Source organism: Schistocerca piceifrons, unplaced genomic scaffold (genome assembly GCF_021461385.2).
Source record: "Schistocerca piceifrons isolate TAMUIC-IGC-003096 unplaced genomic scaffold, iqSchPice1.1 HiC_scaffold_429, whole genome shotgun sequence".
NCBI classification, from domain to species: Eukaryota; Metazoa; Arthropoda; class Insecta; order Orthoptera; family Acrididae; genus Schistocerca; species Schistocerca piceifrons.
In genome coordinates, this window is record NW_025728655.1 from 1 (window position 1) to 25,322 (window position 25,322).

Below are 25,322 nucleotides of genomic sequence, written 5' to 3' on the forward strand. Positions count from 1 at the left end.
CCGGGTTCGATTCCCGGTACCGGAACGGAATTTTTCGGCAAAAGTCACGACAAGTTTTGACCCTGCGAAAGGCTGTTTCACGTCCTCCTCGCATTATAGCTACTGGTTCATAAACGTCAGCTGAAAACAGTCGAGAGAAACGGGCACGCAATGAAATTACTACGAGCAGCGGAATAAAGGAAGAAGAGACGCTGGTCCACTGTTGGACTGCTACCATAGAAATGTTACATGGCAATACGCAGAGCAATTCCCGAGGCCCGTTAGCTCAGTCGGTTAGAGCGTCGTGCTAATAACGCGAAGGTCGTGGGTTCGATCCCCCCACGGGCCACTACGATTTCACTCTTTCAAAAAGGCAACGCCGATTTCGGCGGGGAAGTATGGTAACAAAGAAGTCGTCACATTGTGTGGGAGCTGATAGGGGACCAGAACGCGACTTGTCGGGACGCGCTAAAACACTTCACTGGTCACAGCACGGTGAACACAAAGTTTCTCGTCCGATCACCGCTACTGCGCGAAGCTGGGCGTTGTCAGTGCTTGGGCGGGTGACCGCCTGCGAACACAGGGCACTGCCGACGGTTTCAATTCGTATTACTCTTTCCTCTTCGGTTTCGGAGCTGCAGCGCTATTCGGTCAAGGGCACTGGCGCCACGTTTTGCCTCTCGGTATGCCAAGTCGCGCCGTGCGGCCACAGTGAAATGAAGGAGCGTGTTGTAAAATTTTCAACAAAGAAAAAAAAAAAAAAAAAAAGAAATGTACTAGTAATAAAACTGAATTTGTCTGACAGAACATGTAACATCAGACAATACATGATAACAGGCAGCAGGTATTTACTTGAGGCATAAGTAATGTGGTGGCCGCCTCGCCATACCTCTCTCAGTCGTTTCGCGTGCTTGTCCTCTTGATATAGGCCGATTGGAGAGCGTCAGCTCTCGCGTCAGCTGAGCAAAGTCGAGACAAGTCGAGACTCAAGGGGAATCGACGCACACACTATAGGGTGGCATGAAAGCGAGTAAGAGGGGGAAAGAAACATTAATTTAAAGACGCGTGGCAAAAGTACTCATACGCAAAAGTAAAAGCCGGCTGCGGTGGCCGGGAATCGAACCCGGATCAACTGCTTGGAAGGCAACTATGCTGACCATTACACCACCACCGCACGGTTTCCGTCCGCGCACGCCGCGCTGTGTCTGCTTCCCGCCTGTCGGCGGCGGCTCAAGGTGGTCGTAGCTGTAGGCGCATTACGGGGTAGGCGAGCGCATCCAGACAGCGTCTCTACGCACATTTCGCGTCCTTTGGCAAGAGTCGTCGCGTGCGTGCGCCGCAAGAGTACTTAGGCGATCGCGTTCGGGCGTCATTTTTAAGCAGTGCAGTGCAGTTCAGGATTCAGCGTGTGTAGCATTCTCTCGAGAGGATGCGACGGCGCTGGACGGCAGTCCCACTTTCCCCTCAGACGTCTGCCGCGGAAAGCACCAGGAAGCTGTGAACTAGCTAAGCATCGGTGGTTCAGTGGTAGAATGCTCGCCTGCCACGCGGGCGGCCCGGGTTCGATTCCCGGCCGATGCATCATTTTGTTTTTTCTCCGATAGTGGTGCTGCGTGTCTTTCGCACTCGAACTGCGTGAGCCATGAGAATGAACCGCGGGATTTCCGTGTGGGAATAACCAAACATGCAGCGCGCAGGACTGCTCGTTTGGACTGTTGTGCGCTATTGTACATACTGGCGTCGGCCTAGCATCGCAAGTTGCCTGTCGCGCCGGGAATGCACGTGTAGCAACAGAAAAAAATGAGCCAGGAAGTGCAGACTCTCTACCACTGGTATTTGGTACTTACCGAGATTCCAGAAGGCCTGGCGATCACCTGCCTCGGTAGCGCAGTAGGCAGCGCGTAAGTCTCATAATCTTAAGGTCGTGAGTTCGATCCTCACCCGGGGCATTTAATTTACTTTCGTCCACAGCTAAATCGACGGCTCTGGGGTTTGCGAAGGAGCAAAACACTTTGTACTTTGTTATCCTCAAGGCTTCAACGACTCAGCGTGATAATGTTTACTTCCCGTTATTACTACTTGCAGTTCTTATGTGAAATTTTCAAGGAAAAAAGTACTAGTAATAATACTGAATTTCGTACGATATAACGTGTAAAGTCACACAATGTATGACCTGCTGTACGATGACAGGCAGCAGGTATTTACTTGCGAAATAAGTAAATAAATATTACTACTTACAGCTTTGCTTTTCCTCCTACCGCTGTAACAACGAGGCATAAAGCAATGAATTGTGACTTTTGCCATGCGCGCCTCGCCATGGGCGCGCGAAAAGATGCTCGCAAACAGGGAAAGTGCGACACGGAAAGCGAGTGGACCGGGTGTAAACCCCGAGTAAAACTTGCGCGTCCGGTGTGGTCTAGTGGCTAGGATACCTGGCTTTCACCCAGGAGGCCCGGGTTCGATTCCCGGTACCGGAACGGAATTTTTCGGCAAAAGTCACGACAAGTTTTGACCCTGCGAAAGGCTGTTTCACGTCCTCCTCGCATTATAGCTACTGGTTCATAAACGTCAGCTGAAAACAGTCGAGAGAAACGGGCACGCAATGAAATTACTACGAGCAGCGGAATAAAGGAAGAAGAGACGCTGGTCCACTGTTGGACTGCTACCATAGAAATGTTACATGGCAATACGCAGAGCAATTCCCGAGGCCCGTTAGCTCAGTCGGTTAGAGCGTCGTGCTAATAACGCGAAGGTCGTGGGTTCGATCCCCCCACGGGCCACTACGATTTCACTCTTTCAAAAAGGCAACGCCGATTTCGGCGGGGAAGTATGGTAACAAAGAAGTCGTCACATTGTGTGGGAGCTGATAGGGGACCAGAACGCGACTTGTCGGGACGCGCTAAAACACTTCACTGGTCACAGCACGGTGAACACAAAGTTTCTCGTCCGATCACCGCTACTGCGCGAAGCTGGGCGTTGTCAGTGCTTGGGCGGGTGACCGCCTGCGAACACAGGGCACTGCCGACGGTTTCAATTCGTATTACTCTTTCCTCTTCGGTTTCGGAGCTGCAGCGCTATTCGGTCAAGGGCACTGGCGCCACGTTTTGCCTCTCGGTATGCCAAGTCGCGCCGTGCGGCCACAGTGAAATGAAGGAGCGTGTTGTAAAATTTTCAACAAAGAAAAAAAAAAAAAAAAAGAAATGTACTAGTAATAAAACTGAATTTGTCTGACAGAACATGTAACATCAGACAATACATGATAACAGGCAGCAGGTATTTACTTGAGGCATAAGTAATGTGGTGGCCGCCTCGCCATACCTCTCTCAGTCGTTTCGCGTGCTTGTCCTCTTGATATAGGCCGATTGGAGAGCGTCAGCTCTCGCGTCAGCTGAGCAAAGTCGAGACAAGTCGAGACTCAAGGGGAATCGACGCACACACTATAGGGTGGCATGAAAGCGAGTAAGAGGGGGAAAGAAACATTAATTTAAAGACGCGTGGCAAAAGTACTCATACGCAAAAGTAAAAGCCGGCTGCGGTGGCCGGGAATCGAACCCGGATCAACTGCTTGGAAGGCAACTATGCTGACCATTACACCACCACCGCACGGTTTCCGTCCGCGCACGCCGCGCTGTGTCTGCTTCCCGCCTGTCGGCGGCGGCTCAAGGTGGTCGTAGCTGTAGGCGCATTACGGGGTAGGCGAGCGCATCCAGACAGCGTCTCTACGCACATTTCGCGTCCTTTGGCAAGAGTCGTCGCGTGCGTGCGCCGCAAGAGTACTTAGGCGATCGCGTTCGGGCGTCATTTTTAAGCAGTGCAGTGCAGTTCAGGATTCAGCGTGTGTAGCATTCTCTCGAGAGGATGCGACGGCGCTGGACGGCAGTCCCACTTTCCCCTCAGACGTCTGCCGCGGAAAGCACCAGGAAGCTGTGAACTAGCTAAGCATCGGTGGTTCAGTGGTAGAATGCTCGCCTGCCACGCGGGCGGCCCGGGTTCGATTCCCGGCCGATGCATCATTTTGTTTTTTCTCCGATAGTGGTGCTGCGTGTCTTTCGCACTCGAACTGCGTGAGCCATGAGAATGAACCGCGGGATTTCCGTGTGGGAATAACCAAACATGCAGCGCGCAGGACTGCTCGTTTGGACTGTTGTGCGCTATTGTACATACTGGCGTCGGCCTAGCATCGCAAGTTGCCTGTCGCGCCGGGAATGCACGTGTAGCAACAGAAAAAAATGAGCCAGGAAGTGCAGACTCTCTACCACTGGTATTTGGTACTTACCGAGATTCCAGAAGGCCTGGCGATCACCTGCCTCGGTAGCGCAGTAGGCAGCGCGTAAGTCTCATAATCTTAAGGTCGTGAGTTCGATCCTCACCCGGGGCATTTAATTTACTTTCGTCCACAGCTAAATCGACGGCTCTGGGGTTTGCGAAGGAGCAAAACACTTTGTACTTTGTTATCCTCAAGGCTTCAACGACTCAGCGTGATAATGTTTACTTCCCGTTATTACTACTTGCAGTTCTTATGTGAAATTTTCAAGGAAAAAAGTACTAGTAATAATACTGAATTTCGTACGATATAACGTGTAAAGTCACACAATGTATGACCTGCTGTACGATGACAGGCAGCAGGTATTTACTTGCGAAATAAGTAAATAAATATTACTACTTACAGCTTTGCTTTTCCTCCTACCGCTGTAACAACGAGGCATAAAGCAATGAATTGTGACTTTTGCCATGCGCGCCTCGCCATGGGCGCGCGAAAAGATGCTCGCAAACAGGGAAAGTGCGACACGGAAAGCGAGTGGACCGGGTGTAAACCCCGAGTAAAACTTGCGCGTCCGGTGTGGTCTAGTGGCTAGGATACCTGGCTTTCACCCAGGAGGCCCGGGTTCGATTCCCGGTACCGGAACGGAATTTTTCGGCAAAAGTCACGACAAGTTTTGACCCTGCGAAAGGCTGTTTCACGTCCTCCTCGCATTATAGCTACTGGTTCATAAACGTCAGCTGAAAACAGTCGAGAGAAACGGGCACGCAATGAAATTACTACGAGCAGCGGAATAAAGGAAGAAGAGACGCTGGTCCACTGTTGGACTGCTACCATAGAAATGTTACATGGCAATACGCAGAGCAATTCCCGAGGCCCGTTAGCTCAGTCGGTTAGAGCGTCGTGCTAATAACGCGAAGGTCGTGGGTTCGATCCCCCCACGGGCCACTACGATTTCACTCTTTCAAAAAGGCAACGCCGATTTCGGCGGGGAAGTATGGTAACAAAGAAGTCGTCACATTGTGTGGGAGCTGATAGGGGACCAGAACGCGACTTGTCGGGACGCGCTAAAACACTTCACTGGTCACAGCACGGTGAACACAAAGTTTCTCGTCCGATCACCGCTACTGCGCGAAGCTGGGCGTTGTCAGTGCTTGGGCGGGTGACCGCCTGCGAACACAGGGCACTGCCGACGGTTTCAATTCGTATTACTCTTTCCTCTTCGGTTTCGGAGCTGCAGCGCTATTCGGTCAAGGGCACTGGCGCCACGTTTTGCCTCTCGGTATGCCAAGTCGCGCCGTGCGGCCACAGTGAAATGAAGGAGCGTGTTGTAAAATTTTCAACAAAGAAAAAAAAAAAAAAAAAAGAAATGTACTAGTAATAAAACTGAATTTGTCTGACAGAACATGTAACATCAGACAATACATGATAACAGGCAGCAGGTATTTACTTGAGGCATAAGTAATGTGGTGGCCGCCTCGCCATACCTCTCTCAGTCGTTTCGCGTGCTTGTCCTCTTGATATAGGCCGATTGGAGAGCGTCAGCTCTCGCGTCAGCTGAGCAAAGTCGAGACAAGTCGAGACTCAAGGGGAATCGACGCACACACTATAGGGTGGCATGAAAGCGAGTAAGAGGGGGAAAGAAACATTAATTTAAAGACGCGTGGCAAAAGTACTCATACGCAAAAGTAAAAGCCGGCTGCGGTGGCCGGGAATCGAACCCGGATCAACTGCTTGGAAGGCAACTATGCTGACCATTACACCACCACCGCACGGTTTCCGTCCGCGCACGCCGCGCTGTGTCTGCTTCCCGCCTGTCGGCGGCGGCTCAAGGTGGTCGTAGCTGTAGGCGCATTACGGGGTAGGCGAGCGCATCCAGACAGCGTCTCTACGCACATTTCGCGTCCTTTGGCAAGAGTCGTCGCGTGCGTGCGCCGCAAGAGTACTTAGGCGATCGCGTTCGGGCGTCATTTTTAAGCAGTGCAGTGCAGTTCAGGATTCAGCGTGTGTAGCATTCTCTCGAGAGGATGCGACGGCGCTGGACGGCAGTCCCACTTTCCCCTCAGACGTCTGCCGCGGAAAGCACCAGGAAGCTGTGAACTAGCTAAGCATCGGTGGTTCAGTGGTAGAATGCTCGCCTGCCACGCGGGCGGCCCGGGTTCGATTCCCGGCCGATGCATCATTTTGTTTTTTCTCCGATAGTGGTGCTGCGTGTCTTTCGCACTCGAACTGCGTGAGCCATGAGAATGAACCGCGGGATTTCCGTGTGGGAATAACCAAACATGCAGCGCGCAGGACTGCTCGTTTGGACTGTTGTGCGCTATTGTACATACTGGCGTCGGCCTAGCATCGCAAGTTGCCTGTCGCGCCGGGAATGCACGTGTAGCAACAGAAAAAAATGAGCCAGGAAGTGCAGACTCTCTACCACTGGTATTTGGTACTTACCGAGATTCCAGAAGGCCTGGCGATCACCTGCCTCGGTAGCGCAGTAGGCAGCGCGTAAGTCTCATAATCTTAAGGTCGTGAGTTCGATCCTCACCCGGGGCATTTAATTTACTTTCGTCCACAGCTAAATCGACGGCTCTGGGGTTTGCGAAGGAGCAAAACACTTTGTACTTTGTTATCCTCAAGGCTTCAACGACTCAGCGTGATAATGTTTACTTCCCGTTATTACTACTTGCAGTTCTTATGTGAAATTTTCAAGGAAAAAAGTACTAGTAATAATACTGAATTTCGTACGATATAACGTGTAAAGTCACACAATGTATGACCTGCTGTACGATGACAGGCAGCAGGTATTTACTTGCGAAATAAGTAAATAAATATTACTACTTACAGCTTTGCTTTTCCTCCTACCGCTGTAACAACGAGGCATAAAGCAATGAATTGTGACTTTTGCCATGCGCGCCTCGCCATGGGCGCGCGAAAAGATGCTCGCAAACAGGGAAAGTGCGACACGGAAAGCGAGTGGACCGGGTGTAAACCCCGAGTAAAACTTGCGCGTCCGGTGTGGTCTAGTGGCTAGGATACCTGGCTTTCACCCAGGAGGCCCGGGTTCGATTCCCGGTACCGGAACGGAATTTTTCGGCAAAAGTCACGACAAGTTTTGACCCTGCGAAAGGCTGTTTCACGTCCTCCTCGCATTATAGCTACTGGTTCATAAACGTCAGCTGAAAACAGTCGAGAGAAACGGGCACGCAATGAAATTACTACGAGCAGCGGAATAAAGGAAGAAGAGACGCTGGTCCACTGTTGGACTGCTACCATAGAAATGTTACATGGCAATACGCAGAGCAATTCCCGAGGCCCGTTAGCTCAGTCGGTTAGAGCGTCGTGCTAATAACGCGAAGGTCGTGGGTTCGATCCCCCCACGGGCCACTACGATTTCACTCTTTCAAAAAGGCAACGCCGATTTCGGCGGGGAAGTATGGTAACAAAGAAGTCGTCACATTGTGTGGGAGCTGATAGGGGACCAGAACGCGACTTGTCGGGACGCGCTAAAACACTTCACTGGTCACAGCACGGTGAACACAAAGTTTCTCGTCCGATCACCGCTACTGCGCGAAGCTGGGCGTTGTCAGTGCTTGGGCGGGTGACCGCCTGCGAACACAGGGCACTGCCGACGGTTTCAATTCGTATTACTCTTTCCTCTTCGGTTTCGGAGCTGCAGCGCTATTCGGTCAAGGGCACTGGCGCCACGTTTTGCCTCTCGGTATGCCAAGTCGCGCCGTGCGGCCACAGTGAAATGAAGGAGCGTGTTGTAAAATTTTCAACAAAGAAAAAAAAAAAAAAAAAAGAAATGTACTAGTAATAAAACTGAATTTGTCTGACAGAACATGTAACATCAGACAATACATGATAACAGGCAGCAGGTATTTACTTGAGGCATAAGTAATGTGGTGGCCGCCTCGCCATACCTCTCTCAGTCGTTTCGCGTGCTTGTCCTCTTGATATAGGCCGATTGGAGAGCGTCAGCTCTCGCGTCAGCTGAGCAAAGTCGAGACAAGTCGAGACTCAAGGGGAATCGACGCACACACTATAGGGTGGCATGAAAGCGAGTAAGAGGGGGAAAGAAACATTAATTTAAAGACGCGTGGCAAAAGTACTCATACGCAAAAGTAAAAGCCGGCTGCGGTGGCCGGGAATCGAACCCGGATCAACTGCTTGGAAGGCAACTATGCTGACCATTACACCACCACCGCACGGTTTCCGTCCGCGCACGCCGCGCTGTGTCTGCTTCCCGCCTGTCGGCGGCGGCTCAAGGTGGTCGTAGCTGTAGGCGCATTACGGGGTAGGCGAGCGCATCCAGACAGCGTCTCTACGCACATTTCGCGTCCTTTGGCAAGAGTCGTCGCGTGCGTGCGCCGCAAGAGTACTTAGGCGATCGCGTTCGGGCGTCATTTTTAAGCAGTGCAGTGCAGTTCAGGATTCAGCGTGTGTAGCATTCTCTCGAGAGGATGCGACGGCGCTGGACGGCAGTCCCACTTTCCCCTCAGACGTCTGCCGCGGAAAGCACCAGGAAGCTGTGAACTAGCTAAGCATCGGTGGTTCAGTGGTAGAATGCTCGCCTGCCACGCGGGCGGCCCGGGTTCGATTCCCGGCCGATGCATCATTTTGTTTTTTCTCCGATAGTGGTGCTGCGTGTCTTTCGCACTCGAACTGCGTGAGCCATGAGAATGAACCGCGGGATTTCCGTGTGGGAATAACCAAACATGCAGCGCGCACGACTGCTCGTTTGGACTGTTGTGCGCTATTGTACATACTGGCGTCGGCCTAGCATCGCAAGTTGCCTGTCGCGCCGGGAATGCACGTGTAGCAACAGAAAAAAATGAGCCAGGAAGTGCAGACTCTCTACCACTGGTATTTGGTACTTACCGAGATTCCAGAAGGCCTGGCGATCACCTGCCTCGGTAGCGCAGTAGGCAGCGCGTAAGTCTCATAATCTTAAGGTCGTGAGTTCGATCCTCACCCGGGGCATTTAATTTACTTTCGTCCACAGCTAAATCGACGGCTCTGGGGTTTGCGAAGGAGCAAAACACTTTGTACTTTGTTATCCTCAAGGCTTCAACGACTCAGCGTGATAATGTTTACTTCCCGTTATTACTACTTGCAGTTCTTATGTGAAATTTTCAAGGAAAAAAGTACTAGTAATAATACTGAATTTCGTACGATATAACGTGTAAAGTCACACAATGTATGACCTGCTGTACGATGACAGGCAGCAGGTATTTACTTGCGAAATAAGTAAATAAATATTACTACTTACAGCTTTGCTTTTCCTCCTACCGCTGTAACAACGAGGCATAAAGCAATGAATTGTGACTTTTGCCATGCGCGCCTCGCCATGGGCGCGCGAAAAGATGCTCGCAAACAGGGAAAGTGCGACACGGAAAGCGAGTGGACCGGGTGTAAACCCCGAGTAAAACTTGCGCGTCCGGTGTGGTCTAGTGGCTAGGATACCTGGCTTTCACCCAGGAGGCCCGGGTTCGATTCCCGGTACCGGAACGGAATTTTTCGGCAAAAGTCACGACAAGTTTTGACCCTGCGAAAGGCTGTTTCACGTCCTCCTCGCATTATAGCTACTGGTTCATAAACGTCAGCTGAAAACAGTCGAGAGAAACGGGCACGCAATGAAATTACTACGAGCAGCGGAATAAAGGAAGAAGAGACGCTGGTCCACTGTTGGACTGCTACCATAGAAATGTTACATGGCAATACGCAGAGCAATTCCCGAGGCCCGTTAGCTCAGTCGGTTAGAGCGTCGTGCTAATAACGCGAAGGTCGTGGGTTCGATCCCCCCACGGGCCACTACGATTTCACTCTTTCAAAAAGGCAACGCCGATTTCGGCGGGGAAGTATGGTAACAAAGAAGTCGTCACATTGTGTGGGAGCTGATAGGGGACCAGAACGCGACTTGTCGGGACGCGCTAAAACACTTCACTGGTCACAGCACGGTGAACACAAAGTTTCTCGTCCGATCACCGCTACTGCGCGAAGCTGGGCGTTGTCAGTGCTTGGGCGGGTGACCGCCTGCGAACACAGGGCACTGCCGACGGTTTCAATTCGTATTACTCTTTCCTCTTCGGTTTCGGAGCTGCAGCGCTATTCGGTCAAGGGCACTGGCGCCACGTTTTGCCTCTCGGTATGCCAAGTCGCGCCGTGCGGCCACAGTGAAATGAAGGAGCGTGTTGTAAAATTTTCAACAAAGAAAAAAAAAAAAAAAAAAGAAATGTACTAGTAATAAAACTGAATTTGTCTGACAGAACATGTAACATCAGACAATACATGATAACAGGCAGCAGGTATTTACTTGAGGCATAAGTAATGTGGTGGCCGCCTCGCCATACCTCTCTCAGTCGTTTCGCGTGCTTGTCCTCTTGATATAGGCCGATTGGAGAGCGTCAGCTCTCGCGTCAGCTGAGCAAAGTCGAGACAAGTCGAGACTCAAGGGGAATCGACGCACACACTATAGGGTGGCATGAAAGCGAGTAAGAGGGGGAAAGAAACATTAATTTAAAGACGCGTGGCAAAAGTACTCATACGCAAAAGTAAAAGCCGGCTGCGGTGGCCGGGAATCGAACCCGGATCAACTGCTTGGAAGGCAACTATGCTGACCATTACACCACCACCGCACGGTTTCCGTCCGCGCACGCCGCGCTGTGTCTGCTTCCCGCCTGTCGGCGGCGGCTCAAGGTGGTCGTAGCTGTAGGCGCATTACGGGGTAGGCGAGCGCATCCAGACAGCGTCTCTACGCACATTTCGCGTCCTTTGGCAAGAGTCGTCGCGTGCGTGCGCCGCAAGAGTACTTAGGCGATCGCGTTCGGGCGTCATTTTTAAGCAGTGCAGTGCAGTTCAGGATTCAGCGTGTGTAGCATTCTCTCGAGAGGATGCGACGGCGCTGGACGGCAGTCCCACTTTCCCCTCAGACGTCTGCCGCGGAAAGCACCAGGAAGCTGTGAACTAGCTAAGCATCGGTGGTTCAGTGGTAGAATGCTCGCCTGCCACGCGGGCGGCCCGGGTTCGATTCCCGGCCGATGCATCATTTTGTTTTTTCTCCGATAGTGGTGCTGCGTGTCTTTCGCACTCGAACTGCGTGAGCCATGAGAATGAACCGCGGGATTTCCGTGTGGGAATAACCAAACATGCAGCGCGCAGGACTGCTCGTTTGGACTGTTGTGCGCTATTGTACATACTGGCGTCGGCCTAGCATCGCAAGTTGCCTGTCGCGCCGGGAATGCACGTGTAGCAACAGAAAAAAATGAGCCAGGAAGTGCAGACTCTCTACCACTGGTATTTGGTACTTACCGAGATTCCAGAAGGCCTGGCGATCACCTGCCTCGGTAGCGCAGTAGGCAGCGCGTAAGTCTCATAATCTTAAGGTCGTGAGTTCGATCCTCACCCGGGGCATTTAATTTACTTTCGTCCACAGCTAAATCGACGGCTCTGGGGTTTGCGAAGGAGCAAAACACTTTGTACTTTGTTATCCTCAAGGCTTCAACGACTCAGCGTGATAATGTTTACTTCCCGTTATTACTACTTGCAGTTCTTATGTGAAATTTTCAAGGAAAAAAGTACTAGTAATAATACTGAATTTCGTACGATATAACGTGTAAAGTCACACAATGTATGACCTGCTGTACGATGACAGGCAGCAGGTATTTACTTGCGAAATAAGTAAATAAATATTACTACTTACAGCTTTGCTTTTCCTCCTACCGCTGTAACAACGAGGCATAAAGCAATGAATTGTGACTTTTGCCATGCGCGCCTCGCCATGGGCGCGCGAAAAGATGCTCGCAAACAGGGAAAGTGCGACACGGAAAGCGAGTGGACCGGGTGTAAACCCCGAGTAAAACTTGCGCGTCCGGTGTGGTCTAGTGGCTAGGATACCTGGCTTTCACCCAGGAGGCCCGGGTTCGATTCCCGGTACCGGAACGGAATTTTTCGGCAAAAGTCACGACAAGTTTTGACCCTGCGAAAGGCTGTTTCACGTCCTCCTCGCATTATAGCTACTGGTTCATAAACGTCAGCTGAAAACAGTCGAGAGAAACGGGCACGCAATGAAATTACTACGAGCAGCGGAATAAAGGAAGAAGAGACGCTGGTCCACTGTTGGACTGCTACCATAGAAATGTTACATGGCAATACGCAGAGCAATTCCCGAGGCCCGTTAGCTCAGTCGGTTAGAGCGTCGTGCTAATAACGCGAAGGTCGTGGGTTCGATCCCCCCACGGGCCACTACGATTTCACTCTTTCAAAAAGGCAACGCCGATTTCGGCGGGGAAGTATGGTAACAAAGAAGTCGTCACATTGTGTGGGAGCTGATAGGGGACCAGAACGCGACTTGTCGGGACGCGCTAAAACACTTCACTGGTCACAGCACGGTGAACACAAAGTTTCTCGTCCGATCACCGCTACTGCGCGAAGCTGGGCGTTGTCAGTGCTTGGGCGGGTGACCGCCTGCGAACACAGGGCACTGCCGACGGTTTCAATTCGTATTACTCTTTCCTCTTCGGTTTCGGAGCTGCAGCGCTATTCGGTCAAGGGCACTGGCGCCACGTTTTGCCTCTCGGTATGCCAAGTCGCGCCGTGCGGCCACAGTGAAATGAAGGAGCGTGTTGTAAAATTTTCAACAAAGAAAAAAAAAAAAAAAAAAGAAATGTACTAGTAATAAAACTGAATTTGTCTGACAGAACATGTAACATCAGACAATACATGATAACAGGCAGCAGGTATTTACTTGAGGCATAAGTAATGTGGTGGCCGCCTCGCCATACCTCTCTCAGTCGTTTCGCGTGCTTGTCCTCTTGATATAGGCCGATTGGAGAGCGTCAGCTCTCGCGTCAGCTGAGCAAAGTCGAGACAAGTCGAGACTCAAGGGGAATCGACGCACACACTATAGGGTGGCATGAAAGCGAGTAAGAGGGGGAAAGAAACATTAATTTAAAGACGCGTGGCAAAAGTACTCATACGCAAAAGTAAAAGCCGGCTGCGGTGGCCGGGAATCGAACCCGGATCAACTGCTTGGAAGGCAACTATGCTGACCATTACACCACCACCGCACGGTTTCCGTCCGCGCACGCCGCGCTGTGTCTGCTTCCCGCCTGTCGGCGGCGGCTCAAGGTGGTCGTAGCTGTAGGCGCATTACGGGGTAGGCGAGCGCATCCAGACAGCGTCTCTACGCACATTTCGCGTCCTTTGGCAAGAGTCGTCGCGTGCGTGCGCCGCAAGAGTACTTAGGCGATCGCGTTCGGGCGTCATTTTTAAGCAGTGCAGTGCAGTTCAGGATTCAGCGTGTGTAGCATTCTCTCGAGAGGATGCGACGGCGCTGGACGGCAGTCCCACTTTCCCCTCAGACGTCTGCCGCGGAAAGCACCAGGAAGCTGTGAACTAGCTGAGCATCGGTGGTTAGTTCCGCTTGAGACGCGACAGCGATCGCACGTGCTGTGTATTCGATCCGCCGTTTCCCTCGGGTTGTGACTATTTACTTTCTGTGTGTGACGTTTCTTTGTCTTCTTTTCTTCGTTGTTTCGTCGCCTTAGTGTTTGTGTTGTGTCTTGTGTTGTATAGCGGCTTTTGCCGCATTAATTAAGTGTTATGGCTTCCCGGTTGTTTCCGCGGAAGTGTACTCTCAGTTTTCAGTTTAACAAGGCCACCAGGAATGTTCAACCAACTTCGTTGGAAATTCACGAATGGATTGTGGATACAATTGGCATTACATCGGACCAGGTACATACGGCGTATTTTGACACAGAACTTTACTGCTTTTTTGTGAAATTGTTGAACCCGGTTTTGCTAGATAAGATTTTACTTAAACATGGTGAGCAAGTGTCGTTCCGTCATAGAGATGGTTCTGTTAGCAGTGTTACTGTTTCAAATGCTGAAATTACGTATACCACAGTTCGGGTTTATAATTTACCCCCTGAAGTTGAAAACAGTTACCTCAAGGAAGCTTTGCTTGGTTATGGTACCGTTCGGTCAATTCGAAATGAACGTTGGTCTGCACAACATAAGCTGCAATGTTATAATGGTGTCAGATCGGTTGAAATGCATATTAAGTCGAACATACCGTCCCATCTGGTTGTATGTGGTTATCGTGTTCATCTTACTTATGAGGGGCAAGTTGGTACGTGTTTTCTATGTAATGAACATGGTCATGTTCGTGCTAATTGCCCTAAGCGGGTGTTTGTGCTTAAAAATGGGCTAGCACAACGCCGCAAATTAACGGTTGCCGATCTTGTGCCAGCAGCTTCCTCCACTGTCTCGTGTCAGCCTCCTGCAGTAGATTCTTCACAACGGGTGACACCTTCCTCTGATGCAGGTTTTCCCCCGTTACCCACTCGCCCAGATGTATCGGCTGCTTCTACACCGATCCCGTCTGTTTCCAATAACAAACGCCGTCGTGCTAGTGATACCGGTAGCACTGATGACGAAGCTGCTGTTTCGCAGCCGGTTTGCGGATCTGACGAGAGACTTCCGGAATCTCCCATGCTTGTTTTGGATTCTGTTCCCACTGTGTCTCCTGCTTTGCCTGATGACGTCAAACTTGCTGCCACGCCGTCGGCGCAAGAGCCCCAACATTCGGTCGCGGTGGTGTTGACATCCCCCCCGACACAGGCATCACAACATGTTGACGACACTTCGGTGCAGACAGCTGTTTGTCGGAAAATCGCTTCTAGAACTGCGCGCTCCGCTTCAGCGGATTCCAACCCTATCTCTCCACCTCCTACACTTCCAATACCTACACCTTCTGATGCCGGTGCCGATGTTCCTGATGCAGTTTTCCCCTTGCTTGCTCCTTCTTCTGATTCCTCTCGCCCTGCTAATCCTTCGGATGCCTTGGTTGACGTGCCTGATCTCGAACCCCCCACTCCACCTGCTCTTGAATCTGGTGTGCATCAGATACGCCGTCGGGTGAAAGTGCCCCCCAATCTTCACGCGGTGCGGAAAAAACACAAGCATGCAAAGGATGACTCTGATTCCGTTGATTCCGGGCAATCACCCTCTGCCATGTCTGATGTTGATGATCTGGATGTCGTTGCTTCTAATGTGGTGTAATTAGGGTTCATTTTCCCTTTTGTTTTGTTGATGTTGCAGGCGTACACGTTTATTACCTTAAATATAAATAGCATTCAATCTGCTCTGAAGTTAGCGTCTCTGCAGCAGTTCATTTATGACTCTGCAGCTGATGTTGTTTTCCTGCAGGAAGTCTCCGTTGCACACCTGTTTGTTCCTGGCTTTCGCACTATTATAAATTTTGCGCCTGAGTTTTCCACAGGTACTGCCTTACTAATTCGTGACGGTATCCCCGTTACCGAAATTGAGCTCTTAGACTCGGGAAGGGGTATTGGTTGTCGGTTATTTGACACAACCTTGGTTAATATTTACGCCCCCTCTGGTTCCAGCAAACGGCAGGAACGGTCTCGTTTTTATAAAGAGGATCTGATTTATCTTTTACGCAAAAATCCTGCGACTTTGATATTGGGGGGTGATTTTAATTGTGTATTACAAGCTAAGGACCAATCCCCTCATTTTAATTATTGTTTCGAGCTACATTCTCTTGTACGTCAACTACGACTACGCGATGCGTGGGAGGTTAAACACCCCACTTTAGTTAAATTTACATTTTTTACTGCCACGTCAAGTAGTCGCCTGGACCGATTGTATATTTCTGATCCCCTTAGTGTTTCTGTTTTAAATGTAGATGTAATTCCAGCCAGTTTTACGGATCATTGTGCCCTTGCGGTTATAATTAATTTGGAACGTCAGCCTCTTAAACTTTATCGGCCACTGTGGAAATTAAATGTCTCCTTGCTCGATGACCCTGACATCGAACCTCTAATACAGACGGCGTGGGACATGTGTTTACGTTCTCTGCGATACTATCCGTCTAAGCTTCACTGGTGGATCCACTGTGCGAAGCCAAAACTACGTCGCACTTTAATGTCCTACAGTTATAATAGAGCGCGAGATCTGAAACTGACTTTTGAGTATTATTATTCGGTGCTTCGCGAACTTTATGATACTCCTCGAATGACATGTGCCCACCTTTCTGAGGTTCGGAAAATTAAAGCCAAGCTCCTTAGTATTAAACGGCTTCAGATGGAAGGATTGAAGATTAAATCTAAGCCGCCGTCCACCTTAGCACATGAAATGACTTCCATGTACCATCTGTTTCGTCACCACAAGAACCGTCGACGTGTATTGATTGACGGCCTTATGGCAGCTGATGGTCGCCGGCTTACCTTACAGAATCAAATAACCCATGAACTTACCTGCTACTATGAGACCTTATATGCTGTGGCTGATTCTGATCCGCTTGATGTTGACGAGATTTCAACTGCTATCCCATCAGTTTTAACAGAGGACCATAATATGGAATTTTTAGCTCCTTTTACTGCAGACGAAATTTCAGCTTTCATTGCTTGTTCACCATCTCACAAATCTCCTGGTCCGGATGGCCTTCCTAAGGAGTTTTTTGTTCGCTTTTGGACTATTATAGGGCCGGTTTTTACGGATATAGTAAATGAAATTTTGAATGGTGGCACAATTCCAGCCGATTTCAAGAGAGGTACGGTTGTCCTGATACCGAAATCTGCTGGTTTGAAGACAGCTAGTGACTTTCGTCCTTTAACCCTTTTAAATTTTGATTATAAGACGGCTGCTAGGGCTGTTAATGCACGTCTATCCCTCTTGCTTACACCTGTGATAACTCCTTGTCAAAGCTGCTTTCCGGGGCGCTCCATCTTGACGCCTCTGGCGGGGTATCGTGATATTGTGTCGATTGTCGCTGTCACCAATATTTCCTGTGCGCTTTTATTTGTTGATTTTAGTAAGGCTTTTGATCGTGTGTCCCATTCGTTTTTAGAGCTTCTGCTGCGCCGACTCGGTTTTAATGAAAAGGCGCTGCTGGTTCTTAAGAATATGACGACTGGCATTTCTGCTAAGATTGACATTAATGGACAGCTGACGAAGGTCATTGATATTAAACGTGGCGTCCCGCAAGGTAGCCCTTTATCCATGACCCTTTATGCTCTCTCCCTTCAACCACTCCTCACACGTCTCAACTCGACACTTCGTGGTCTTACGATCTCTGGGGTTACCCAGACAGCAACAGCTTATGCTGATGATTTGGTTGTTTTACTTCGTTCCTCCGCAGAAGTGCCGCCGTTGAAAATGGAACTGGATAAATTTTCTGCGGCCTCAGGTTCTCGTATCAACCCCCGTAAAAGCAAACTCCTGAATTTGCGGGGCTTTGAACATGTGGTTGTTCCGTGGGTTACGGCTGTTGAACATCATACACATTTAGGTATCTATCTTGAACGGTGTCCTCTTCGTATGGCTGCAAAAAATTGGCAAGTGGCCATTTCCAAGCTTCAAGGTGTTTTATTCGAACACTCATGGCGTTCGATACCGATACTGCAAAAAAAGCATGTATTAGACACTTATGTTTTATGTAAAGTATATTACGTTGCTCAGTTGTTTCCGCTTCCCAGAATGCAGGGTGCAAAAATGGTCCAGCTTATTAACAGATATATTTGGCGGGGGCACATTTTTAAATTACGTTGTGATGTTCTTACGAAGCCGCGACTTGAGGGCGGCTTGTCGTTCACCGATGTCCGTGTCAAGGCTGCTGCCCTTTATGTTAAGCGCACCCTCCATCTTTTATTTTCTGAGTCCCCGACTGTTACTTCGCGATTATTCCATGTCGTTCGTCCTGCGAGCTTGTCACCGCCTATTAACGTAGGGCCTCTAAATGCGAAGCTACGGCATGTTCGGGACTTCTACATTGAGATTAGTTATCTGGATCTCCACTTACAACGTAGTCCTGTTTTTACTACGCGAACACTGCTCGACAAATGGCACAGGTCTTCTTCTTCCATCCCGATTGTTTTACAATATCCCCGTTTTCATTGGCGTCACATATGGACGAATATCAGCTTACCCGTTCATTCCGCAGCTGTTGCCTCCCTATGGTATAAGGTAGTTAATCAGCTGATTCCTACGAACGAACGACTTCATCGTATAGGTTTAAGTGTCACTCCGCTTTGTCAAACGTGTGGTTGTATTGATACACTCCCACACCGATTTACCTGCGCTGACCGTCTTCGCATGTGGTACTGGCTGCGCCGACAATTGGCGTTACTCACCAGAAGCTCGGAATCAGCTTTTACAACTGATATTCTCTGCTGGCCGGACACGGTTTTTTATCCCCGGACAAAGAACAACACCATTATGTGGCTTCTTGGCCGTTACATTTTTGCAGTGGTTGATGGTGATGGTATTTCCGATTTTATTTCGTTTACTGGTTACATGCTTCATGAGTACTGGACGCAACAATCTTTCCCACATCTTAAGAGGGACTTTGCGAATATGCTCAGTATTGTTTTCGAAAAGCAGGGGATTGGTTAAGTTTCCACTTCTATTGCTCGCTCCTGCGCCAGTTGCATTAATGGCGCCGGTATAGGGGGATACTGATCTCACTTCATGATAGGGGAGACATTCACGCTAGCTCTTAGTTACTTTGCCTTCCTGCCAAGCTTTCACCTGTTTAGTTAGACAAAATAAAAAAAAAAAAAGTGGTAGAATGCTCGCCTGCCACGCGGGCGGCCCGGGTTCGATTCCCGGCCGATGCATCATTTTGTTTTTTCTCCGATAGTGGTGCTGCGTGTCTTTCGCACTCGAACTGCGTGAGCCATGAGAATGAACCGCGGGATTTCCGTGTGGGAATAACCAAACATGCAGCGCGCACGACTGCTCGTTTGGACTGTTGTGCGCTATTGTACATACTGGCGTCGGCCTAGCATCGCAAGTTGCCTGTCGCGCCGGGAATGCACGTGTAGCAACAGAAAAAAATGAGCCAGGAAGTGCAGACTCTCTACCACTGGTATTTGGTACTTACCGAGATTCCAGAAGGCCTGGCGATCACCTGCCTCGGTAGCGCAGTAGGCAGCGCGTAAGTCTCATAATCTTAAGGTCGTGAGTTCGATCCTCACCCGGGGCATTTAATTTACTTTCGTCCACAGCTAAATCGACGGCTCTGGGGTTTGCGAAGGAGCAAAACACTTTGTACTTTGTTATCCTCAAGGCTTCAACGACTCAGCGTGATAATGTTTACTTCCCGTTATTACTACTTACAGTTCTTATGTGAAATTTTCAAGGAAAAAAGTACTAGTAATAATACTGAATTTCGTACGATATAACGTGTAAAGTCACACAATGTATGACCTGCTGTACGATGACAGGCAGCAGGTATTTACTTGCGAAATAAGTAAATAAATATTACTACTTACAGCTTTGCTTTTCCTCCTACCGCTGTAACAACGAGGCATAAAGCAATGAATTGTGACTTTTGCCATGCGCGCCTCGCCATGGGCGCGCGAAAAGATGCTCGCAAACAGGGAAAGTGCGACACGGAAAGCGAGTGGACCGGGTGTAAACCCCGAGTAAAACTTGCGCGTCCGGTGTGGTCTAGTGGCTAGGATACCTGGCTTTCACCCAGGAGGCCCGGGTTCGATTCCCGGTACCGGAACGGAATTTTTCGGCAAAAGTCACGACAAGTTTTGACCCTGCGAAAGGCTGTTTCACGTCCTCCTCGCATTATAGCTACTGGTTCATAAACGTCAGCTGAAAACAGTCGAGAGAAACGGGCACGCAATGAAATTACTACGAGCAGCGGAATAAAGGAAGAAGAGACGCTGGTCCACTGTTGGACTGCTACCATAGAAATGTTACATGGCAATACGCAGAGCAATTCCCGAGGCCCGTTAGCTCAGTCGGTTAGAGCGTCGTGCTAATAACGCGAAGGTCGTGGGTTCGATCCCCCCACGGGCCACTACTCTTTTACTACTACGAAAAGACAGCGCCGATTTCAGCTGGCGAGTGTGATGACCAAAAGATCATCACCCTGCGTGGAAGTTGATAGAGGATCCGAACCCGACTCGTCGGGAAGCGCTACAGCATTCACTCGGCAATGGCCATAATATCTTGAATACACTGGTTCTCAACCGATAAAGAGAAAATGAAAGAAAATGTCGGATTGCCGATGCGTAACAACTTTGGCCCTTGTCAGTACTTGGGCGGGTGAGCGCATAGGAACACAGGGCACTATTGGCACTTTTACTTCCTACTTTTGTTTCTCCTTTGTTTTCGGAGCTACAGCCCGATTCGGTCAGGGAGACGCCACCGTGAAATGAAGGGGGGCGTGCTGTGTGTCCATCGCCTCGCCTCTCCTTACCTCTCTCAGTCGTTTCTCGTGCTTGTTTTGATATAGGCCGATTTGAGAGCGTCAGCTGAGCGAAGTCGAGACAAGTCGAGACACACTAAGGGCTGGTATGCAGCGAGTAGGAGGCCGGAAAAACAATTTAAGAGCGCGTGGCAAAAGTACTCATACGCGAAATTAAAAGCCTGCTGCGGTGGCCGGGAATCGAACCCGGATCAACTGCTTGGAAGGCAACTATGCTGACCATTACACCACCACCGCACAAGCGAGCGCCGCGCGTCCGCGCTGTGTCTGCTTCCCGCCAGTCGGCAGCGGCCGAAGGTGATCGTATCTGGCAGGCGCATTTCCAGGCAGGCTAGGGGAGCACATCCAGACGCATTCGGACAGCGTATCCGTGCACATCGCGCGGAGCAGCGGGACGGTTGCGGCTTTGTTTACGTCGCCGGGACTTGGCGCTTCGTTCTTCGTGATTGCTGCTTTGAAGATTTGTAAGTAACAAAATGTCGACATTTTCGAGAGCTAACACCGCTCAGTGTGTCTTTGATAGAAGTGCTGTCCGCCCTACCGCATTTGAAATACACGAATGGTTATTCGAAGACTTAAAGATACCGGAAGAAATCGTAGACACCTTTCAATTGGACTTTGTTCAGTATTGATTGTTCTTGAAATTTACGTCTGGGGACATGTGTGAAAAATTTGTTGCTAAATTCGGTGGCAGTCGCCGTTTTAAACATGCAGACGGCAGTATTAGTAATGTGCAAATTGTGGCGTCAGGGTTTGGAATTCGAACTGCCCGTGTTTTTAATGTACCGCCTGAATGCCCTGATCAAGTTTTATCTCGTGCCTTGTCGCGATTTGGTGACGTTCTGAACATTACGATGGAGAAATGGTCTAGTGCATACCGTTATAAAGTTGCTAGTGGTGTCCGTAGTGTACGGATGGATCTGAAACAACATATTCCTTCCTACTTTGTAATCGGTGGGGTGCACAGATCTCATATATCGGGCAAGCGCCGACATGTGCCGTATGTCATTCCACGGAACATTTAAGGGGTGACTGCCCTCGACGGCGGCCTGTTCAGTTACCGCGCCAAGATGATGTGGGTGGTAGCGATAAATTTGTGCCCCTTATGAGTGAGATTGTAGCAGGAACATCCTTTACCGGTCCGACCGTCGGCCGTTGCTTCTGTCGAAGACAGGTCCGTCGCGGAACATAGTTACACGACTGTCGGGCAGGAGGAAATGGAGGTTGTCCAGGACCCGCCTGCCCCGACCGACCGGGTTGATGACGAACCGGACGTACGCCCTGTTAATACTGATCCCGTTCAATCGGAATCGGTGGAGGCAACAGACGCTTCTTTACCCCCGCCGCCCCTCCCGGTGCCAACTTCTGCCGAAACTGTAACGCCTTCAGCGGAAAGTAAAAAGCAACGCCGCCAGCGGGGCAAGGGTAAACAGGTCAGGGATCCGAACCCGGCCGCCCTCGCGAATCCGCCAGCCACGGAGAGTGGCAGTGAAAGTGAGCCAATGTCACAGGGTTCCTCCCGTAATAGCAGCCCCGCCAGGACAGAGAAGATTCGAGCACACACTGCTCACTTGAAACAATTTCTCAGTGCCGGGAAGGAACAGGACATTGCTGCTGCTAAGCGCAAATTAGAACAGGGCAGTGAGCAGTTACCACAGCGCCCGCGCAAATATTCGGTGCCGTCACAGCCGGCCGTAACATCGCGCGGCGGCCAGGCGGAAGCCGCCCAGTCGTCGGGCGACGCACGACCACCCCCGCCACCTGATAGTCACAGCCCGTGGTGGCAACAGCAGGAGGACGAGGGGGGCCAGTAGAGTGTGCGAAGACCTACATCGTTGTCATGAGTCCACCTACATTGCACTTGACATGGAAACTACTGTATCTTGTATTGCGTCCAGTGTATTGTCGTGCCATGTTTTTGTAGAATTGCTACTAACCACTACAGTGTTTTAAGACCTACTGAAATTTCCATTTTTATGCCAGCTGCTGTTCGTTTACGTGTAAGTCCGGCATTTTATCACTTCGTTGGTGTTTTTTCTCTTGCTCTGTATTGTCCATCTGCTTAAAATGTCAACGCAATCACACCCCACGGGTATGTTTTCTGTTTTGACATTAAACGTTGCCGGTATCTCAGCGGCGCACAAGATAGCAGCTTTTACAGACGTTTTATTTCATGGAAATTTTAGTATTGCCCTTCTTCAAGAGGTATCTAGTGACGTTTTTAGCAATATCCCAGGTTATGATGTTGTTTACAATCTGAATAGTGATAATAATTGTGGCACTGCGATTTTATATAAGTCGTCTTTAGAGCCTACGGACATCCAACTTCTCCCAAATGGTCGTGTCTTAGCGTGTGTGATTGAGGGAGTCCAATTTGTCAACGTCTATGTGCCCTCGGGGACTGATCAAAAACGCACACGCGCTCGTTTTTTTACCACGGACATATGCCCCTTTTTGGCTACGGCTCGCCCCATCATATTGGGTGGCGATTTTAATTGTGTTGTTGCCTCTGCTGACCAATACCCCACCCCCACAAAATGTGCTGAACTGACTACCCTTTTAAATGCAGTGGACTTGCGTGATACGTGGCGTCACTACCATCCCATTATGACGCAGTATACACACTTTTCTACTAGGGGGGCCAGTCGAATTGATAGGATCTACGTTTCACGGGAGCTAACAGGCGCTTTATGTGCAGTCGAAGTTCTGCCTGTCGCCGTGAGTGATCACTGTGGCTACGTGTGCGTTTTGCGGTTACAGTGCTGTCGCACGAAATCTCTTCCGGCATATTGGAAATTCAATACCGGCCATCTGGGTGCCGAAGGGCTCCGTGCGGAGATACGTGTCGCATGGCAGCAGTGTTTAACAAAGTTCCATACTTACGGGTCCTGCATCGAGTGGTGGGTGGCGCATGCCAAACCAATTTTGCGGAAGGCGGCGCAATTATATAGTCGAGAAACGAGTTACTGGCACAGGCGTACTTTAGCATTTTATCAGCAGTGCTTACAGGATGCTATCCATGCACCTGTTGGCCCGGACGCAAATATTAGACTCCGCCTGAGCAAAATTAAAACCCAGATTCTGAGGCTGCACCGGGAAAGGTCGCGGGGTTTAACGGTTCGGAGCCGTCCGTTATGCCACATCGATCACGAGGAGCCATCGCTCTATCATCTTGCCCGGGAGAAGACACAGGCTCGCAAAAAGTATATTGATGCGCTAGAAACTGATGGGGGGATTGTCTTATCGCAGCGGCACGAAATTGTACGTCATATCGCCGACTATTATACTTCGCTCTTTCACGACACTACCGTGGACGGGGAGGCCATGCAACTTTTATTACATGACTTAGTCGACTGCATGTCCGAACCTGACCGTGAAGAGCTGGTTGCAGAGGTGTCTAATCAGGACGTGTTACAGATCTTGAAAGCCAGCACGACAGGCAAGTCGCCTGGACCCGACGGTCTTCCTACAGAATTTTATATTACTTTCTGGGATATTGTAGGGGACAAGTTTACGGTACTGGTGAACGAAGTGCTTCGCGGCTTCGTCATCCCGAGTCAGTTTCTCGCAGGGCACATTGTTCTTATCCCCAAAAAACGGGGTCCGTGTCGTGTCACCGATCTGCGGCCAATTACGCTGCTGAATGCTGATTACAAGTTGGCGGCCAGATGTGTTGCAGCGAAGTTACAGGCAGTCATGGACAAAGTCATCTGCCCGTTTCAATCCTGCGGCGTTAAGAGGCGGACCATTTTCAATGCAGCGTCTACCTATCGTGACATCATCGCTTACTCGGCCGTCCAGCGGCTTTCAGCCGGTGTTCTTTCTCTGGACTTTGCCAACGCGTTTGACAGGATGAGCCACGATTATTTGATGCACGTTATGGACAGAATGGGCTTTGGCCCCCGCTTCATTTGCGTGATTCGCCATTTCCTGACAGGAGCCAGTTCGGTGGTGACAATTAATGGATGGAGAACACCACCTATAGTTCTTCGTAGGTCGGTGCGACAGGGCTGTCCCTTATCTATGTACCTTTTTGTCATTGCTTTGGACCCACTGCTGCGTGCGCTCGACCGCACGATAGGCGGCGTGGATATTCATCTTGCCACTGTGAAATGTCTCGCTTATGCTGATGACGTAGGTGTTTTTATCGGCGACGACGACGATTTTCATCACATCCGGCCCTTACTGAGGAGGTATGAGCGTGCGTCGGGTGCCTTGATAAATCCAAGGAAGACCGTAATGATTCCTTTAGGAAATTGTGAAGTGGATCCCGATCAGACTTGGTTTCGCGTAGCCCGTCATCACATTATCTTGGGCCTTGACGTTACTGCTAATCCCCAACAGATGCGGGCGCGCACCTGGCGCCGGCTGCTCAATCATGTCAAAGGCCTTTGTAAGACTTACGCCAGTCGACGCCTCACCCTCCTCCAGAAGGTCGACCTAATTAACAACGCCGTGTATTCCAAGGCCTGGTACGTGGCACAGCTCCTGGACGTTCCACGCCCACTCGCCCGATCATTTTCGCAGGCCGCTTACTGGCTCCTGTGGCGCCACGAAATCTTCAAGGTTCGGGCGGCAACGTGCGTCCTCGACACCACCTTCGGAGGACTCGGCCTCGTCGATTTTTCCAGGAAGTGTTCGGCGCTGCTGGTGCACCGCATGGCCACCTTACAAGCTAACAGCCCGGATGGAACGGCGGCGGCCATGCTCGTCGCTTACCGGCCGCCCTCCGAGAGCGCACCGGTGTCCGTGGTGGGCATCCCGTATCAACTCGGCTACGTCAGAGCTTACTACCTGCAGCGGAGCTACGTACTGGAAACGGCGCTGGACAGGAAC

The 25,322-nt window shown here is 50.3% G+C and overlaps 31 non-coding genes across 31 annotated transcripts; 24 read left to right on the forward strand and 7 right to left on the reverse strand.

Moving 5' to 3' along the window:
* Positions 1-254: 254 nt before the first annotated feature.
* On the forward strand, positions 255-328 carry Trnai-aau. The gene has a single exon. It is a non-coding gene; the product is annotated as a tRNA-Ile (tRNA).
* Positions 329-1,081: 753 nt separating this feature from the next.
* Trnag-ucc lies at positions 1,082-1,153 on the reverse strand. Its single transcript has one exon. It is a non-coding gene; the product is annotated as a tRNA-Gly (tRNA).
* A 336-nt stretch (positions 1,154-1,489) lies between these two features.
* On the forward strand, positions 1,490-1,560 carry Trnag-gcc. The gene has a single exon. It is a non-coding gene; the product is annotated as a tRNA-Gly (tRNA).
* Positions 1,561-1,855: 295 nt separating this feature from the next.
* Positions 1,856-1,928, forward strand: Trnam-cau. Its single transcript has one exon. It is a non-coding gene; the product is annotated as a tRNA-Met (tRNA).
* A 456-nt stretch (positions 1,929-2,384) lies between these two features.
* Trnae-uuc lies at positions 2,385-2,456 on the forward strand. The gene has a single exon. It is a non-coding gene; the product is annotated as a tRNA-Glu (tRNA).
* A 229-nt stretch (positions 2,457-2,685) lies between these two features.
* Trnai-aau lies at positions 2,686-2,759 on the forward strand. Its single transcript has one exon. It is a non-coding gene; the product is annotated as a tRNA-Ile (tRNA).
* Positions 2,760-3,510: 751 nt separating this feature from the next.
* Positions 3,511-3,582, reverse strand: Trnag-ucc. The gene has a single exon. It is a non-coding gene; the product is annotated as a tRNA-Gly (tRNA).
* A 336-nt stretch (positions 3,583-3,918) lies between these two features.
* Trnag-gcc lies at positions 3,919-3,989 on the forward strand. Its single transcript has one exon. It is a non-coding gene; the product is annotated as a tRNA-Gly (tRNA).
* A 295-nt stretch (positions 3,990-4,284) lies between these two features.
* Trnam-cau lies at positions 4,285-4,357 on the forward strand. Its single transcript has one exon. It is a non-coding gene; the product is annotated as a tRNA-Met (tRNA).
* Positions 4,358-4,813: 456 nt separating this feature from the next.
* On the forward strand, positions 4,814-4,885 carry Trnae-uuc. The gene has a single exon. It is a non-coding gene; the product is annotated as a tRNA-Glu (tRNA).
* Positions 4,886-5,114: 229 nt separating this feature from the next.
* Positions 5,115-5,188, forward strand: Trnai-aau. The gene has a single exon. It is a non-coding gene; the product is annotated as a tRNA-Ile (tRNA).
* A 752-nt stretch (positions 5,189-5,940) lies between these two features.
* Trnag-ucc lies at positions 5,941-6,012 on the reverse strand. The gene has a single exon. It is a non-coding gene; the product is annotated as a tRNA-Gly (tRNA).
* Positions 6,013-6,348: 336 nt separating this feature from the next.
* Positions 6,349-6,419, forward strand: Trnag-gcc. The gene has a single exon. It is a non-coding gene; the product is annotated as a tRNA-Gly (tRNA).
* A 295-nt stretch (positions 6,420-6,714) lies between these two features.
* Trnam-cau lies at positions 6,715-6,787 on the forward strand. The gene has a single exon. It is a non-coding gene; the product is annotated as a tRNA-Met (tRNA).
* Positions 6,788-7,243: 456 nt separating this feature from the next.
* Positions 7,244-7,315, forward strand: Trnae-uuc. Its single transcript has one exon. It is a non-coding gene; the product is annotated as a tRNA-Glu (tRNA).
* A 229-nt stretch (positions 7,316-7,544) lies between these two features.
* On the forward strand, positions 7,545-7,618 carry Trnai-aau. The gene has a single exon. It is a non-coding gene; the product is annotated as a tRNA-Ile (tRNA).
* Positions 7,619-8,370: 752 nt separating this feature from the next.
* Trnag-ucc lies at positions 8,371-8,442 on the reverse strand. Its single transcript has one exon. It is a non-coding gene; the product is annotated as a tRNA-Gly (tRNA).
* A 336-nt stretch (positions 8,443-8,778) lies between these two features.
* Trnag-gcc lies at positions 8,779-8,849 on the forward strand. Its single transcript has one exon. It is a non-coding gene; the product is annotated as a tRNA-Gly (tRNA).
* Positions 8,850-9,144: 295 nt separating this feature from the next.
* Trnam-cau lies at positions 9,145-9,217 on the forward strand. The gene has a single exon. It is a non-coding gene; the product is annotated as a tRNA-Met (tRNA).
* A 456-nt stretch (positions 9,218-9,673) lies between these two features.
* On the forward strand, positions 9,674-9,745 carry Trnae-uuc. The gene has a single exon. It is a non-coding gene; the product is annotated as a tRNA-Glu (tRNA).
* A 229-nt stretch (positions 9,746-9,974) lies between these two features.
* Positions 9,975-10,048, forward strand: Trnai-aau. Its single transcript has one exon. It is a non-coding gene; the product is annotated as a tRNA-Ile (tRNA).
* Positions 10,049-10,800: 752 nt separating this feature from the next.
* On the reverse strand, positions 10,801-10,872 carry Trnag-ucc. Its single transcript has one exon. It is a non-coding gene; the product is annotated as a tRNA-Gly (tRNA).
* A 336-nt stretch (positions 10,873-11,208) lies between these two features.
* Trnag-gcc lies at positions 11,209-11,279 on the forward strand. Its single transcript has one exon. It is a non-coding gene; the product is annotated as a tRNA-Gly (tRNA).
* A 295-nt stretch (positions 11,280-11,574) lies between these two features.
* On the forward strand, positions 11,575-11,647 carry Trnam-cau. Its single transcript has one exon. It is a non-coding gene; the product is annotated as a tRNA-Met (tRNA).
* A 456-nt stretch (positions 11,648-12,103) lies between these two features.
* Positions 12,104-12,175, forward strand: Trnae-uuc. Its single transcript has one exon. It is a non-coding gene; the product is annotated as a tRNA-Glu (tRNA).
* Positions 12,176-12,404: 229 nt separating this feature from the next.
* On the forward strand, positions 12,405-12,478 carry Trnai-aau. Its single transcript has one exon. It is a non-coding gene; the product is annotated as a tRNA-Ile (tRNA).
* A 752-nt stretch (positions 12,479-13,230) lies between these two features.
* Positions 13,231-13,302, reverse strand: Trnag-ucc. Its single transcript has one exon. It is a non-coding gene; the product is annotated as a tRNA-Gly (tRNA).
* A 5,869-nt stretch (positions 13,303-19,171) lies between these two features.
* Positions 19,172-19,244, forward strand: Trnam-cau. Its single transcript has one exon. It is a non-coding gene; the product is annotated as a tRNA-Met (tRNA).
* A 456-nt stretch (positions 19,245-19,700) lies between these two features.
* Positions 19,701-19,772, forward strand: Trnae-uuc. The gene has a single exon. It is a non-coding gene; the product is annotated as a tRNA-Glu (tRNA).
* A 229-nt stretch (positions 19,773-20,001) lies between these two features.
* Trnai-aau lies at positions 20,002-20,075 on the forward strand. Its single transcript has one exon. It is a non-coding gene; the product is annotated as a tRNA-Ile (tRNA).
* Positions 20,076-20,651: 576 nt separating this feature from the next.
* On the reverse strand, positions 20,652-20,723 carry Trnag-ucc. The gene has a single exon. It is a non-coding gene; the product is annotated as a tRNA-Gly (tRNA).
* Positions 20,724-25,322: the final 4,599 nt, after the last annotated feature.